The 12203-nt window shown below is 40.8% G+C and overlaps 1 protein-coding gene across 3 annotated transcripts in view; it reads left to right on the top strand.

The window, feature by feature from the left end:
• Positions 1–12203, top strand: part of LOC101168426 (anoctamin-4-like) — a 106725-nt gene that overhangs the window by 9041 nt on the left and 85481 nt on the right. The gene's annotated exons all lie outside the window — the stretch shown is intronic.

Genomic DNA, 12203 nt, shown 5'->3' with positions numbered 1-12203 from the left:
AAGCAGCACATTCTTCTACATGCTGTTGTTTGTCTATTTATATGCTTATAAGAAAGTTGATGAGGTGCTGAGTAAGCATTTTGCACAGGGGCAGATGTACACTCTTCATTAGCTTTGATTTAGAAGGAAAGACTAAGTCAGCATCATTGCTGGTTTAAGTTACCATCCATTCGTCTTCTTCACTCCCTTTTGTCGTTTAGAAGATTTACTTCCACAGCAAGATGAGGTTTTCTCTGGTGCCTTCTTGTGCTTTTCCGGCTTTTCCGGTAACTGAACTCCGGGCCACAGCCTCACCTCTGTAAGGATGCTGGAGAGTTGGTCCAGTCTTCATATGTTCTGTGGATTCTTAACCATCACTCTCTTTCTCCAGTTGCTCATCCCACATGTGGCTGGGCGTCGAGCTATGAACACATTTTTTTTTAAAAGCGAATTCGCTGCGCCGCAAAGGAGAGACAGCCAAAGCGGATTTGACACGCGAATCGGGTTATATTGTGTTTCTTAACTTTATGTTCAACAGGGATCCTAAAAAAGCTGGAGATCTGAATCAGAATCAGAAATCCTTAAATATCATTGTTACACAAGAACCTTGTCACAACGATAATCCAGGGGGGTATTCCAGAAAGCAGGTTATGCTAGTTACCACGGTACGTTTGAGGCTAAGGAAGCGGATAACCTGTGCTTTCGGTTCAAAAAATGGAGGTATGTTTCAGGGTATGTCAAGTTGCCATAGCAACTCAAGCTCTGAACATAACCTGGTCTGGAGCAGGTTTAGTTTAAGGTTATTAAATATACATATATGTAATATACATATATGTATATGTACATATATGTATATGTAATATACATAAAACTATGGATATATACATATATACAGGACAGACCAAAAAATCTCATTCATTTGAATGAGAAGCTGTGTCCAAACTTTGGGTTTGTACTGTACATACCTACATACATGTATTGCACATAACCATTATTTGGAACATGGATGGTATACAGTTAGTATTTTTTTTTTCTTTGTAGGGTTCATATTTTGTTTAGGAGGTTGACTGCTCTGGGGAAAAAACTGTTTTTCAGTCTGTTGGTGCGTTGTGTGTTCTGTACCGCCTGCCTGACGGTAGCAGTAGGAACAGGTGGTGGTTGGTTTGGGGGGAGACCTTGATCATTTGTTTGGCACTAAACCGTGTAGCGAGGACTGGCGATGTCCTCTAGGCGGGGCAGGGGGGAGCCGGTGATTTTCTGAGCCGAATTGGTCAACCTCTGCAGCACTTTCCTGTCTGCGGCCGAGCATCCTGCATACCAGGCTGTGATGCGGTACGTCAGGACGCTCTCTGTGGTGGCTCTATAGAGGATCACCAGCAGCGTCTTCTCCAGGTTGTTCCTCCTGAGTATTCTCAGAAAGTGGAGACGCTGCTGGGCCTTCCCTACTGCTGAGGGGTCAGAAATGTTCCAGATAGACAACAAAAAAAGAACGGATAGTGAAATTATAATCATTTTATGTCAGTTTAGCAGCTGCCACACCCTGGTACTTGGTGTCAGCAATTAAAGTCTGAGGTTTTAAACCTAGCAGAGGAGCTCCGTGAGGTTTGCAGTGGGAGACTCCGCCCACAGATATCCAACCTCTGAAAGACTCCTGGTGAGAAATTTGATACTAAACTTTGTAAACGTGTCACTGCTGTGAGGTGTGTTTGAGAAGAATTGCAAATGTACCGATACAATTCTAGACTTATTTATACAGTAGTTAGGTTTTTCTCTAAATTAACTACTGGGATGTGATAAAAAATTCTCTGCCTAAAGTCAATTCCTTCAAAAACAGAAAACAGGAAAGCTTTTTAAATCAGTGTGTGTGCAGGGGAAAACTGACTAAAAGACCCTCTCAGATCACATTCTGATCTATTTTCAAACTCTTCCTTGTGGTCTTTTATTTATAGTGATTAGGGTTGGGCGATGTCGCTTAAATTGGCCGTTGACGATGTTTGCTGTCAACCATCGGGATGGACGATGATATCGTCGGGGGGGGGCTATTTTTAATATTTCGGTCTTATATAATTACTATTCGTCATTTTACTTTATATATTTTATTTCCCAACTAATGACTCATCCGCGATTATCCAGTATAAACTGAGGGAAGTGACTTTGACAAAAAAAGTAACAAACAAACTAGAAAAGAAATGGTCCGCTCCCGCACTTAATTAGTCAAGTGGACCGGCGGAGCGCGGACTTACAGCTTTGTGTTTGAGTGGAAGGGGGGGGTGCTTTGTTGCATGAGCGGTATGTGGGAGATTTAGAACTGCGATTCGTTCCGCAGCTCTAGGGGAACGGGCTACCGAACTCAAAACCGGGTCTAAAAGTGTGTGTCAGAGCAGAGGATCGTGAGCACACACACAACACTTTGGGGTGGTGTAAGCTTCAAAGCAGAAAGGCCGCTCAGTCCTTAGAAATCGTTCAAACAATCACGTGGATTTGTGTTTCGAGTCATGTCCCGACTAAATAAAGGCTGATGTTATTCCCACTTGTTTACATGCAGCCAAGATGCAGATTGCAGCACCACCCAAAGCTAATGTTGTTAGCCCGTGTTAGCATTCTGCTAATTCTGGCTTCTTTCCGGCTCCGTTTTTCAACAGAAAAAGCACTGACCACACGGATTAAAAATAAAACGATGAGCGAACAGGCATTTCATAATAATCGTAACATTATTAAAAGCACGTTTAGAAGATCGTCTTGTATATTACCGAGCTGACATATCAATGTATAAAGCCGCTCGGCAACATTGTTTTGTATTGAATTGTTACATTCAATAAACTTTGAGAAAAAAATAGCCTCTCGGCGGAACTGATATCCGCTTCCGGTTTTTCAAACCCTACTGCGCATGTGCGAATGATTTATTTCGACCGAAAGTGTGACCCATGTGAACGTTTGTTATATTCTGAAAACATTTTTCTGGAACCATGTACACGGTTGGATTCTAATCTGACCATTGATCCGGTCAATATATTTTTCACATGTAACCGCAGCTTATGGTGTCGACTCGCACTCGCAGTGTGGCAAGGGTGTGGCATCACGATGGTGTCTCTCCATCGGGATGTCAGTCACCCATCACGATGGACGATGGTATCGTCCATCGGCACAACCCTAATAGTGATGCTGCTTTTAGCCAAAATCCAAAAACTATTGCTGTTTCTAGGACAAAGTTTCTGCAGAGCGGTGGGAGTTCATTAGAAATTCACCTCTGAGTTGTGGACCGTTTGCACAGAAAAGCCCCACCCTCCTTCCTCTTTCTGTTGCTGAGAGCTCTTTGTTTACTGCTCTCTCGCTAGGTAACAGCCCCTCACAACGCCAAGCGAACATTAGCAGTGCTACAACAATGAAGAGCATTGTTGGAGCTGTCCAGTCGTACAGTTTTGATCCAGATTCCAGCTCAGACGAGGAACAGACGAGGAACAGACTTAAATGGATATATTTGTCTAAAAGTGTGCATCGGAATGGAGCTTGTGGCTCGCCAATTGTTGCAATTTTTTCATCTGCTCCTGATTCACCACAATTTGAGTAAAGAAATACTCAGAAATGCAGTTTTCATCTTAATTTTCTTTATAAGAGCCCTCCATCATCAGACAAATACCACAATAACATGTTAAAACATTAAAAACACAACTTTCACACAAATAAATCATGACTTAGTTTGATAACTTGTTTATTGATTGCTGTGAACGTTTCTAGGTTTGAAAATTCTCTCTTCAAGAAATGGGACAACGTTTTCTGTCCTCTGAACGTTTTACACATTAGAGAAGCATCAAAACGTTCCAGTTCTGACAAAAACACAGCTTTAAGACTCCTCAGCCACACAAAGAACCCTGCTCCGAAATCCTCTATAAGACCTTGGGTGTTCACAGGACAGCGCCCGGCCCACATACCTGCACCTGCACTCGCTGACTCTCCACTGAGGACGTGAAGAAGTGGAGGGGGTTACATATCTGGGCCTCGCTCTCCTCAGAGAGCCACCAGGGCACTTTTTCTGATGACTCTGACACAGATATTGCTTTGAGTACAGCGTGTCCGCACACCTTGAGTTTTGGAGGACGTTCGGATACATGCCAGGTTTAGATTACAGCAGACGCCATCCGCTGATTAAGGTGACCTTTATGAGGTGCTGAAGATCAGCAGATTGAAGCAGCGATGAATCTGCTTTATAAAGCTTCAGACAGTTCATGGCAGTTTTCTACACAGTATTTCGCAAATACTGTATATATGTAAGTACTTGCCTTTGGTCAACACCAACATGATCATACATGTCAATGCCATCATTGAGGTAAAGACCGTGTCACACAGACCGTGTCACACAGCCACTACAAACATTCTGCACATATTGCACAGAGGAAAATTGGTCGTACATGAATATATGTGGAAAAAGTGAAAAAAGTTGTAATCTTTATGTAAAATTTTCACACATGTATCACAAATGAACCACGTTAAAACCACGGAGGAATTTCCAATTAATAATACCCATTAGTTGGTAATGTACACAACCAAGTCAGTCCTTTTTCACTGCAGTGCAAAGAGCCTCAGCTTTTCAACAGCTCAAACCTATGGCCTGGCTCTATGTGCCTTTGATAACCCTTTTAGGGTTTGTTATCAATGGCAGCATTTAGGTCCTTTTCATCAAACATAAATTCATTGTTGCTATTATTGTTTTTCATAATCATTCAACGTTTAGTTCTACAACAGCCGAACTGGAAATGTTTCACCAACTGTCCGATTAGCGCGTTCCCCCCTCATTACCAAACTGGAAAAGGACTGGGTTCTGTGATCTCATATTTGGCCCAGATGAAGCAAACCAAGTGGTTTCAAAAACGTCCAATTGGAGGCAGTGTGGCTGAGTAGATGTTAAAGAGGTTTGAGTTTTCTGAAAATAAATCTTTTTAAATTCAACAACTTGAAGTAAAATGAGTTTTGCATTGGAACATAAACTAATATTCAACAGAATCTGTAAAGTAAAATAATAATAATGGATTAAATTTACCTGCGCTTTTCCAGACGCTCAAAGCATTAACAATGTGTCCATTATTCTTTCACTCCTCATTCATACCTGGTGATGGTAGCTACTGATGCACAGCTGTCCCGGGGCAGACTAACATAGGCGTGGCTGCCAGTTCGCGCCTACGGCCCCTCTGACCATCACCGGGATCATTCATGCACATCCACACACCAGTGGAGCAACACTAGAGGCAGAAAGGGTAGGGGAGCGAAGATCAAACCAATGACCTTTCGACCATTAAACGACCTGTTCAACATCCTGAGCCAAATAATTAGCTGGTTTCCTTGACTGCACCGAGGGAGCAACATTTCCCAGTGGGGGTCTGACTCCCCCATAGCTTTAGTACACTCACACCTCAGCTGATCGACACACGTCAGAATTGACGTGTGGCTGAGTAGCTCGGTTGGTAAGGTGAGAGACTACCATGCAGGAATCCAGGGTTCAATTCCCGGTGGGGAAGAAACAATGGTGCTGGGGGCAATTACCAGCGAGCAGTTAACATCACTCAGTGAGGGTCCTTAGGCAAGACCCTTAACACTACCGCCTTCCAAAAAGAATTCCCCTGTTTGGACCTAAACTGCTGAGCCCGAAGTCCAAAAGTATAAAAGTTCACCTCAATGTTAGAAAAAGCAACAAAAGAAAAGTTTTCCTGAATCCAAAACTGTCAGGAACTGTTGGCAAAAAAAACACCGAAAGGCAGGGTACCAGGTGGGATGGCAGGAACTAAAACTTGTCTGACAAAACAATGAAACAAAGAGAGAGACTAAGGGGAGACAAAGCAGATGGCATGAGAAAGATGAGCTGAAAACAAGACATTTACGGTGTCTGTTGTTCCGGCCCACGTCTGCTTAATTCATCTTGCTTTTTTTAAACTATACACTATTTATCTCAAACCGTTCCGAGACTCTAATTTAATCAGTAGTAAACATTCACACACAGTCGTCCGAAAGGCACATTAAGTATCCATTCATCATTGTTACATTTTCAAAAAAAAAAGTTTAATAAAACAGTTTTTTTTATTACAGTCATGATATTGTCACTTCTGAAGAAGTGAAATCAAATTTCATGTTAAGGTTAATAAATGATCATTAAGTCACGTTTTCGTCCAACAAAAAAAGGGGCTTCCCTTTTAATTGAAATAATAATAAATAATAGATTCTGTTGAACTTACAGAATTTTAAGAATAATTGAAAAAAACAGTCTGAAATGATTATGTTTAAAAGCTGCACAAACCTAGCAAAAGGCTGGTAGGAATATTGGAGTATATTGTATTAAAGATTTTGGCTGTAAACCCCAGTAAAGCAAGTGTGTCATAAAATAGATCAAACCCTGCCCTCTGCAGACCAGTGAATTATGGGTTTGACCATTAAGTCTTACGCACTTCCTGCATTTTCATGAATAAATAGTGCTGCATCATAAAATGGTTTATAAATATGCTTTGTTGAGGTTACTTTGATCTAATTTAAAGACCTGCATCATCAGATAGTCCTGTTTAGCAAGTGTTAGCATATATCTAAAGTCTTGCATACAAACTGAGCAAACCGGCCTGCTACAGAATGAGGGTCTGGGTTCACTGCAGGGTTAACCAAAAGAAAGGAATAACTTTATGTGTCTTTACGAGAACCAAGAGAACTGTCCAAATGCTGAAACTGAAGAAGTGTGTTCCATTATCCACCTCAGCAGAACATAAACACCCACCTGAGCACAAGTGTCAGCTCACCTTTGCACACTGGTGTGTGTGACAGAATGAACTGCTTTACATGTGTGGGTTGTGTGCATGTGTGTGGGTGTGTGTGTGTGTGTGTGGGTGGGTGGGTGTGTGTGTGAACTGCAGTTTTTTTGAGTACATGTTGACATGATTGTATTTGAAGATTTTTGAAGTCAACAGTATGTTTGTAATCCCGCCCCTTTTGACAAATATTTACACCAGACAGTAATGATGATAATCCTCCAGCATCTTGTTGCTTAATGATTGAACCCCCCCGCCTACCCCTACCACCACCACCTTTATAATCATCCTCCAGATTTCCTTAATTCCCCTTCCCCCCTTTCTTCTGTGCCCTGTCTCCAACATCCCTTCCTTTTTTCATCTTCCTTTCCGTCTGGTCCAACAACAACAAAAAAAGGAGAAACCAAACAACCTCTACACAAGCTTTACCAACATCGCAGAGCCAACCCAAGTGGATCCGAATCTGCCGTGCACCTCCACCTGAAGGCCACAAACCACTCATTCAAGGACAGTGAAGTCTGAATTCTAGCTAGAGAGAAAGGATGGTTTGAGCGAGGAGTGACAGAACCCATCTATGTCAAGAAAGATAAACCTTCTCTTGATAAGAATGGTGGTCTCAGGTTTATTCTTCCATCCATCTACGGCAGTGTTCTGAAACCCAAACAAACCAAACCCAGTTCCACCTGGGTCGTTAACAGCTGAAAGAGATGATCAGTTTGTGTGTGTGTGTGGGGGGGGGGGTGTCACTGGTATGGTGTCAAATTAGCGCCTAAAGTATTGCGCATCAAAACAGTAAAACCGCACATCAAAACCCCAAATCTGTGAATCAAAATGCATAAATTGATAACCAAAACCCACAATTTGCAACCAAAAGCTATAACCCAAAGCACAATCCTATTTCTCAGGTGGGGATTTGTTTTCTCGCCTTTCTGAAATCCTGTTTTTGAGTTGCAGTTTTATTTTGAAATTGTCTTTTTGAGTTGTGCTTTTATTTTTTGAGTTGCGCTTTTATTTTTTGCGGTTTTGATTCTAAAACCTGTCGACACGTAAAAACAGCGACATGTTGTGGAGTAATATTTCTGCCACCACGTTGCACACAAAACTTTCTAAGTTTTTTGCTCAGAAATTGTTTTTTTTTTGCTTTCAAAAACGTTTTTTTGTTTTCAAAAACGTTTTTTGCGTTTGCAAAACAAATTTTTTGCGCGCGTTGTGTCAAATCTCGCTTTTGTCCTATCTTTGATTTTGCTGACTACTTTGAGCGAGACTTAGCATGATATGACTGCCACTGACATCGCCCGACACAACGCACGCGAAAAAATGTGTTTTGCAAACGCAAAAAACGTTTTTGAAAGCAAAAAAAACAACTTTTGAGCAAAAAACTTAGAAAGTTTTGTGTTCAACTTAGAAAGTTTTGTGTGCAACCTGGTGGCAGAAATATCACTCCATAACATGTCAGTCAAGGGGAGGGGAGGCGGGACATCCCTGATATCCAGAAGCTCATTGGCTGCCGAATAACACAGAGTCTTACGTCAACAGACCAGTTTAGAATGTGCCGGTAAGTTTTTCATGTTTTTCATATCTTTTACTATATTAAACGATCAAACTTGTACTTTATTTAGCCAGAGGACGCCAGCACAGTCAGATGAGGACCTCCACCAGTAGCTGCTAGTGAAAAAAGATGTTAGAAAGTTAGATGTTGCATGACAAACTATCACCGTTGTTCTCCCGTGTTAGCATGCTAGCTAGCTCAATGCTAGCGGGGTTTCCGGCTCTTTTCATGACTTTTATGGATTAAACAAAGTCGATTTTTTTTACCACAGTGTCAGGATCAGTCATGTAAACCTGGGAATAATTGCCCGTGAATTGTCACTAGGGTTAATCAAATATGTTATAACCTATAAGGTTTCTCAATATTTTTCAGGGTTTACAGACAGACGGAATTGTTCAACAGAGCAACAATATTGCTGTGCCATATTTACAAAATGTATGCGTCTGCACTATGGAGAATGGCAGAATTCTGGTATGAGTGAATCAGAGCAGAGTAAATTGTAGCAGACCAGCAAAAACATGCTTTTCCCCTTAAAATTATTCCAGTATTAGACATCAATAGAATTAGTAGTTTCTTTTTAATTAGGTGGTGGTTTTAAAATGGACTATTGCTGTATGTCTGGCCTGGTAGGGCCGTGTTACGGTATGTCACTGTAGTAGAAGAAGAAACTTCAGCGCTTGCCTCTGTGCAGACGGGCGCTTCTAAGTCACTGCTACTCTCAGTGACTTTTACCGGTATGTTTTTTTAACCAGCCCTGTTACTACCATATTGCTGCCGTGTTACTGCCGTTTATCAGGCACAGTTGCGAAATAAAAGCTCAGGTAATCATTAAAACTTTGAAAAGTCTTTCTGTGTACCGTCTTTCTTTGTCAATATATAATTTGTTGAACCTTTCTTGCATTACGTTTTTTATTTCTTTCCTCTCCGCTGAAGGCGGATCTTCCTTCGGTTGTTCACTTCCCTGTTCGGACCCTCAGAGCTTCCAGAGCGGGTTAAATAAAGAATCATTCATCTTCTTCTGGGGAAAACCTTCTTTTATTACAGTTCTCTTTCACTCTGTATAACAAACATAAACACCCCCAACACACTTTCCCTGCTCTCGCTCTCACTCGCTGCACTCGCGTTCTCCCCTCCTTCCGCTGCAGCTCCCTCCTCCTTCTTAGACACATGCGCGATTTCAGCACATATACATCCTCAATCTACAACACAGTGTGGGGACCTGGGGGTTAGCCCCGCCTTCAGCCCCTAAGACTCATGGGAAGTGGGTAATCGTGGGTGTAAAGTTCCACACCATGACTGAGGGGCTGTGAGCAGAAGTGAGGTCCATGCTGTTTAGCTGTTTATGGGCGTGATCAATTAAAAAGCTAAAATGCTGTGTACTTCACCTTCGCTGAGGCTGTTTGTAGTTACAAAATGGTTCATCCTTTATAAATTGGGGGTGTGTTGCTTGTACTCAGGGGCGCTCCATAGCCCGGAAAATATAGTATGTTTGTCAAATTTGAATGCTCTGTAAGAGAAATGTGTAATTATCAGCAGGGTGTTTAGATTTAAATATCTATTTCTGAATTCGTAGTGCACTTTATTGTTTTTTGTCGAACTTCAAGTAACTGAAATATCTGAACAACGGCCGAGATCTAATTTTTGAGTCACCGGCCAAATTTTAGCACTATTGTACTCAGGCCCGCTTGCACTCGTTTACGTCACCTTTACTTTACATTTACCTCACGCACAAAGAGGAGCGTTAAAGACAAAAGAAATTTACCAACAGGAGGTCCAATAAACATAACTAATTTGGCGCAAACATTAACTACCCATGTGGCGACTATTATTCACCAAAGAATATACAAACTGGCAAGTGTTAATTTCAGAGCCTTTAACCCCTTGTGCTATCCAAGGCACGTTAACTAGACAGTGCGCTGAACCTTTTTTCTTCAATGATTTGTAATCTTCACTGGTGTCCATGGATTACATGAAATCCTCTTCACCTTTATCCGCCTTTGTCATGGTTGGGTAACACGTCAATAATGACCCCAAGAGTGGGCTCATCTTGACCCCATAAGATGGCACAAGGGTTAAAACAAAAGACAAGATTATTCAAGGTTATCCAAGGTTATCCAAGTATATATGATTAATGCCAAATTCACCCACCATTCAAGTCAAACGAAAAAGTTTAGAAATAATGAGACCATCAGTTGATAACTTATTACCAAAAGAGTCAATTTGGACAGGAAATCAAAAGAAATGTTGTGTTTTGATTTCTTCTGTAGGGGGAATCTACGGTGGCCTAGAGGTGCAAGACACGCTGACATTTAAGATACAACAACGACAAATCCCACTACAAATGAACAAATACTGAAACACAACAGCAAATCATGAAACACAATAGCAAATCCGGGTTCAAATTACCAAAAAAAACCCAACCCCGTTACAAATGCCCAAAACCAGAAACTTGCAACATGGCTTTTAACAGAAAAGGACGTAATATAAAACCAATCGTGTCTGATTTATTTAGTTATTTATTACTGTTTTCTTTATGTGGACATTTTAAATACATGAAACAGTCCAAAAGCATTTTTATTGTGTTACTACAATACAAATTACAACAATGTTTAGACAGGTAAAGTGTTTGCATCACATCCGATAGTACGGGTATTACCTATTGGTTCGCGTCTGCTCGCCTTCGTTAATATTTTCTCCTTCTTCTGCTGTCATGTTTTGCAAGCTTAAGGGAAAGGGAATACCCTTAATACCGGATTGCTAAATATTGTTATTTGTATTGTAGTAATACAATTTAAAAAAGGCTTTTGGACTGTCTCGTGTATTTGAAATGTCCACATAAAAAAACAGACATAGAAAAAAAAAAACATAATAAATCAATAATAAATAAAAATCAGACACAATTAGTTTCATAGCATATAGTGACTTCTGGAATTTAGGAAATTCCGTTTCTGTTAGAATCTCTGCTTTCGTTGTTGTGTTTGTTCATTTGTTCTGAGATTTTTTTTTTTTTTTTTTTTAGTGCTTCATGATTTGTCAGTTTGTATCGGGATTTTTTGTTGCGTGTGTCTCAAATGTAAATGTGTTTTGCACCTCTCGGCCACTGTAGGAATCCCAAAATCAGGACAGAGGAACAAAAGAGTTTGGAAAGTTTTCTTGTTAAAGGTAATGACCCCTTATTTTTGTTTTTGCGAAAAGCAACAAACAAGGAACAAACTATGTTTCCTGGACCATGCAGTGGCAGTGAAAAGTGTTGTTGTGACACAAGTGGGAGGACATGTTTCTCTGCAGCTGAATGTGTTCTCGGAGGGCGAGCGAGCCGCTCTGAGGCCATCAGACGTTCAACCTCTTCTATTGATTGGGCCGTATTTGCCCAATCAATAGAATTTCTCCAAAATCTGCTGGCCTTTCTGTTTCACAGGAAACCTTGGGGCAGTTGCTGTGTGTGTGTGTTTGTGCACACATAAACTTTGTGACTATGTGCTCTTTTTTTTTGTAACTTACATCCCAGCTGAAATAAGGTAAAAGATGAAAAATATCTGAAATTTTCGTGTCGATGTTGTTCAAAGCTTTACCCACACCTATATGTCATATGAATTCATTATTTTATTCTATGGCTGAGATCTCCACATGTATCCTCATAGTTCTGTGCTGTTAAGAAGTTAATTAATTTTATAGTAGTAAACTTTGATAACAGAGCTGTGATTTAGAAGTGTTTCTTGCGTATGTCTTTTGTCGATGTGCGCAGATGTCTGGAGATTTTTTGCTGACGGATCTTTACGTGAATTTGATTTTGAGCTGTTCTTGGTCTGTTAAGAATCACGCAGTTTATTTTCCTTTTTTTTTTTTGGATCTTACACAATTAATTTTTGTGAGACGCAATTTGTCTTTCCACGACC

This window comes from Oryzias latipes, chromosome 23 (genome assembly GCF_002234675.1).
Source record: "Oryzias latipes chromosome 23, ASM223467v1".
NCBI lineage: Eukaryota > Metazoa > Chordata > Actinopteri > Beloniformes > Adrianichthyidae > Oryzias > Oryzias latipes.
This window is presented reverse-complemented; position numbering and strand designations above follow the sequence as displayed.